The sequence below is a fragment of the Sinocyclocheilus anshuiensis genome, unplaced genomic scaffold (assembly GCF_001515605.1).
Source record: "Sinocyclocheilus anshuiensis isolate Anshui unplaced genomic scaffold, SAMN03320099.WGS_v1.1 scaffold277, whole genome shotgun sequence".
Taxonomy (NCBI): domain Eukaryota; kingdom Metazoa; phylum Chordata; class Actinopteri; order Cypriniformes; family Cyprinidae; genus Sinocyclocheilus; species Sinocyclocheilus anshuiensis.
This window is the reverse complement of record NW_015536463.1, coordinates 201,058-206,862: the sequence shown is the minus strand read 5'-3', so window position 1 is coordinate 206,862 and position 5,805 is coordinate 201,058. Positions and strand designations below refer to the sequence as shown.

The 5,805-nt window shown below is 36.6% G+C and overlaps 1 protein-coding gene across 2 annotated transcripts in view; it reads right to left on the bottom strand.

The window, feature by feature from the left end:
- LOC107672245 (diacylglycerol kinase beta-like) overlaps positions 1-5,805 on the bottom strand; it is a 118,391-nt gene that overhangs the window by 10,487 nt on the left and 102,099 nt on the right. The window lies entirely within an intron of this gene.

Below are 5,805 nucleotides of genomic sequence, written 5' to 3'. Positions count from 1 at the left end.
CCAAAACTCGCGTTTGAATCATCAGTGGCAAATCCTTTAAATGAAAACGTACTTACAGTCTGTGAGTCAGAGCAGCCGTCATTGTAGTCTACTCTCCCAGGATCAGGAAACAGTCCTCCATAAAATGTGCTGCACACATCTGAATATTTGGGTTGAAGTGTTCTGGAACAGTGTTGTAAATACAACTTAAGCACTGATTTCTAGCCGTGTCTTTCCAAAAGAGCCGGCAGCTTGAGTGAGCGAAGACCGGGCTAGAGTGAGTGGAGACGGGTGGGCTTGAGAACGGCGCGGCCGGCGGATTCGACAAAGGAGCGTCCAGAGGGCTTGCGGCAACCACATGTGACGACCCCGGGCTGGACTCCGCTTCATCCATGGTGAAAGCCGATCCAGAGATCTTCTTTATGCACCAAGAGCTTGTAACACTCCAAAGAGAAAGGAAAAATTGAAATCGCATCATATGACCCCTTTAAGATAATTTATTAGTAAATGTTGAAATTCACATCAACACAGATTAAATATTATTGTTAACTAATGTTAACAAATGAAAACATATTGTAAAGTGTTACCAAAATCTGCTTAGTGTTAACAGCAAACCCCAGATTTAACCTAGACAGTTGAAACATTTATTATAAAGGTCACATCTCTTGAATTCACTCAGAACCATACAAACTACACAAAGAAAAGGAAAAATTAAAGCAAAGAAATTTCCATGTTACTGATTCAGTAGGTTAAGACAATAAATTCAGCAGCTGTGAATATTGCATTTACACAGGGAATAAGTCAGTGAGTCACTGTCAAGTTTAAACATTTTACAGAGCAAATTTCACGGCACATATCACAAAACTTGTCCTCAGTGAACGTGGCCAACTTCTAAACTGTGCTAGTACACTCCAGGAACTAGCTCAACAAGGACATCTTAAGGAGCTTCAATTCATTTAATTAAGCAGAGGCCTGCACATTTAAAAAAGAAAGTAATAACAATTGCATATTCTCCAAATTGTGTTAAAGATTTTACATCGCAAATCTTAAAAACATAAACTTAAAACTTGACAACTTAAAATGTCAACTTAATCAACTAACCCTAAACCTAACAGTCTACTAATACTCTAGCGAGAGTTAGTTGACATGTAGTTGAAGAGTTACTTAGTTAGCAGAATGTTCAAAGTGGGATTAGCTAATTAAAATTGTAGTGGGCTTTTTTTTCTCAAGGCTCTTGATACTGCTGTGTGATAGTTTTCAGCATGTGGTATGACCTGTGAATCTCTTTTGTTGAGTCATGACCTGGCTGAAAAGAAAAAGCTGCCTGCCAGTGTTTATAAAGTGTTTATTGATTGATGAGAAGTGGAGAGGTCTGAACCTGCCGGACTGTGCAGCTTTGCCGGGGGATATTGTGACTCTCCTACTCTAAAAGGTCAGACAGGAGAGGTTTGCTGAGAGGTGAACAAACCGTATGCTTCGCTTGGAGGATTATGAAGAGCCCCAACAGAGAAATCTGTGCCTGGTATTCTTTATCCACCTCCACAATGCCACTATTTGACAAGCATGTCAAAGATCTTGATGCGTCCTGAGCTCTATACATCTCAGGAGTTTTCCTAGAAACAATAATAAGATTGAGAGCTGTAAGAAGAAAAGAGGGAGGCAAAGAGGGCAGATTAGGACTTCAGCACTGACACTATGAAGGGTGACAAACGGCTCTCTAACACCCAAAACGGCAATGATTTTCAGCATCACACTGATCTACATGGACTCTGCACTCACAGACATCTGTGAACACTAATTTGCCAATTTCTGCAAAAGTCAAATGGTTGTCTTTCAGTAAAATTTTTTATGTTTTTTAAAGTTTTTTTTATGCTCATCAGGGATGTATCTATTTGATCAAAAATACAGAAAAAACTGTAATTTTATGAAATATTATTGCAAGTAAAAAAATAACAGTTTTCTATTTTAATATACTTTAAAATATAATTTATTCCTCTGAAGCAAAGCTGAATTTTCAGCATCATTACTCCAGTCTTCAGTGTCACACGATCCTTCAGAAATCATTCTAATATGCTGATTTATTATCAGTGTTGGAAACTGTTGTGCTGCTTAATATTTAGTTTGGGACCTGTGATACTTTTTTCAGGATTCTTTGATTAATAAAAAGTTACAAAGAACAGAGTTTATTCAAATGAGAAAATTTGTGTTGCAATATTCAAAAGTTTGGGGTCAGTAATTTCTTTCTTTTTTTTTAAAGAAATTAATACTTTTATTCAGAAATGATATGTTAAGTGGATAAAAAGTGATAGTAAAGACTTAAATTACTGTTAGAAAAGATTTCTATTTTGAATAAATGCTGTTGATTTTAACATTTTATTCATCAAAGAATCAATCGAAAAAGTATCACAGGTTCCAAAGAAATATTAAGCAGCACAACAGTTTCAACACGGATTATAAATCAGCATATTAGAATGATTTCTGAAGGATCATGTGACACTGAAAACTGGAGTAATGGCTGATGAAAATTCAGTGCTGTGTCGCAGAAATATTAGAAATTGCAATAATATTTCACAATATTACTGTTTTTTCTGTATTTTTGATCAAATAAATACAGACTTGATGAGCATAAGAGACTCCATTAAAAAACATTAAAAATCTTACTGAACCCAAACTTTTTACCGGCAGTGTATATATCATTTTTTTTTAAAAGGCCGATCTCTAATTATTGGCTGACTTTAAAATTCTGTTCTAACTTATCTAAATAAATGTAAAACATAAAACACTAAAAACTAAAATCAGTGAATTCAGGTATCACAAATTTATAATGTACTGTACAAAAAAATGGATATTCATTCTGAGAATTGCTAAAGATTAAATTTAAGACTGTTATTCAATTATTAGTATTTTAAAGATGAACTTTTAGTGTGCATTACATGAATCTAAATGTAAAAATAAGGAAAATGCACATCTAAATAAACATTGACTAAATATTATATACTTTATATAAATGTAAAAGATGCTTTAAATTTTTAATTTACAGAGATGACAACAAACGACTGGGAATCAGGAAATGTTACAAGCCAGATTCAAACTCAATCTGCTGTACAAGCACCATTGCTTAGTGTTTCATAGTGTGTGCTTTAGCAGCTGGGATTTTTTCATTTTTTGCAAACAAAATCTAATCAACCAGCTATTATGAAAATTCTGTAAATCACTGTAAAAAGACAAGTAATAATATATTCACATATGCTGTATGCTATTATTCAACTGTGTATTTACTGTCAGCCTTGTCTTTTGCTTCATGGAGCAAACGTATTATTATCAAACACACAGCCTCTTGTTTGTTACCCCAAAAGCAGCAAAAAAATTGACGGGAGCCTTATTTTCCTCACGGCACGAATGTTTCCCGCTCTGTCAGGTCTGGGCTTTCTTATTCCAGGCAGCGCATCACAGCGAGGCAGCGCTAAGAATAGCTCCCAAGCGCCTTCTTATGTAACCGTGTCAGAAAGCATTGTGTGGAGGATATTAAGTCCCAGCTAAGCAGAGTCTTGTTGAAGGTATAGAACAAATAACAGTGATCTAAACAAATTACATGATCCTCACTGACCGTGTTTATCATAGAAAATTACAAACTTTAGTCGTTCACTGCAAGCCCATTCTCAGTTAATGAAGTCAGTCAGTGAACACTACTGAGGTCAGCATACTCTTCAACACTGACATTTTCAAAGTCACTCACATATTAGAAAACAAAAAAAAGTGAACCTGCATGTGAAGCTCACACTGTTCAGACGCTTGAATGTGCATTGCACACGCTGACAACCATTCTTCTTACTTTGCCTGCGGTCACCTTGCACTTGCTGACCGGAGAAGAGACCCGACACCCTGTAAAGCTGCTTTGTGATGCCTATACCATTAGTAAAAAAAGCAGAAAGAGCCATGAAACGGGTTTATAAAGGAGCTGTCAGAAGACACAAAACTTTTCTTATGCGAGGGGTCTGTTGGATTCCACACGGGTGAGGAGAGGAGATTTATTTATTGTGTTTCTGGTGGTTTCTGGCCTGTGCTGTCCCTTTGGTGTCTTGGGCTGGTAGAAGTGAAGGCAGATGGTCAGAAGGAGCTGGAGAGGTTGCAGTAGCTGTGGTAGAGGTGCGGGGGTGGACGGTCTCTTGGCACATGGACAGAGCATGAGTCTCTCAGCGTTTACAGAGCACAATCCACCCAGTATCAGCCCGTGTTACAGCTCACGCTCACTCAGAATGAGCATTCCTGTACTCGGAACTTAAGCACACTTCTCCTGCAAACTACACTGAGAAATGCTGCTTTTCTAGCATACCTTATTCCCAAGGTGGTCTTATGCACTCTTTACTGGCATACTTAAACCATGAGACTTTCTTCTCTACCATGCTTTACTCTCAGAGTCTTTGTATGCTCTATTCTCTATAAGATATATATATATGTATATATATATATATTCTCGTCAATGAGATTTCCAAATGCATGCTTAATTCCAAAGCTTTCTTATATACTCTTCTTTAGCATACATTATTCTCAAAAACCTGTTATGAACTCTTCTGTTATGAACTTCATCCCTGATATCTCATTCACTCCTAACTAGCATATTTTATGATTGAGCTCTTCGTACTCAATGCTCTATTCTCCGGCTCTGCTTATGTAAACTTTTCTACCATACATTTTACAAAGATTCGCTATTTTCATCTTACTTAGAGGGGTCATGAACTGAGAAATCTTTTGACATTTAAGAGCTCATTGTACTGTAAAAACATCCTGCAATGTTCAGAACTCAGAACTTTCTTGTTGGTCTAAAAACAGCTTATATTAAGGCCAGGTTGTGGAATGTGCCACTCTATGACGTAATAGTGTGGCTAAACACCGCCTCTACATCGCTGCCTGTTTAGCCCCGCCCACCAATTCACACATGTAGTGTGAATAACAAGAGGCAAACGCAGGTCTATGCAGGAACCAAACGACAAAGATGGCTCCGAAGACAACAAGATGCTGTGCAGGGCCAAGCTGTGGAAAAACACAGTCTTTGCATTGCCTTCCTTCTGATCCCAGCATTAGTAAAAAGTGAATTAACTTTCTTTTTAATGAAGTTCCAGACCACATCAGTAAGAACTTGTTCCTTTGTTCACTTCATTTTACTGCGTTTAAAAAAAAAAAAAGGCACATTTCGATGCAGGATTTTCAGAAAGATTGAAACTAAAAGATGATGCTTTGCCGACTATTGGATCCGACAGTAATTTCGCAACACACAAGTGTGAGTAACTTTTTTTAATTATGTGATCACTGTTGCACTGTCTGTTATTACAGTTTGATATGTAGTAGGGCTGGGCGATATGGGCAAAAATTCATATCTCGGTATTTTTTGGCCGATTTGCGATATACAGTATACATCTCGGTATTTTTGGTATTTGTATTAAAAAAATCTGTATTTAACATATATATATTTCACTTACCGCCCAATGTTGTCCAACAAAACAATACATATTAAAGGCTATGAAAACAAATAAAGTGAATGTAACTAGTGTTGTTTTTGGCGGCCTGCTTTAATTTTAGTTTTATTCTAGTCTTTGTGTGAAGCTGTCATTTTAGTTTTTATTAGTTTTAGTCACGTTCATACTCTTTTTAGTCTAGTCAAGTTTTAGTCAACTAAAAAAGTCCGAGCATTTTAGTCTTATTTTAGTCAGAATTATCCATGACTATTTTCGTCTAGTTTTAGTCGACGAAAACTGATGACATTTTAGTCTAGTTTTAGTCGACGAAAACTGATGACATTTAGTCTAGTTTTAGTCAATGAAAATTGTA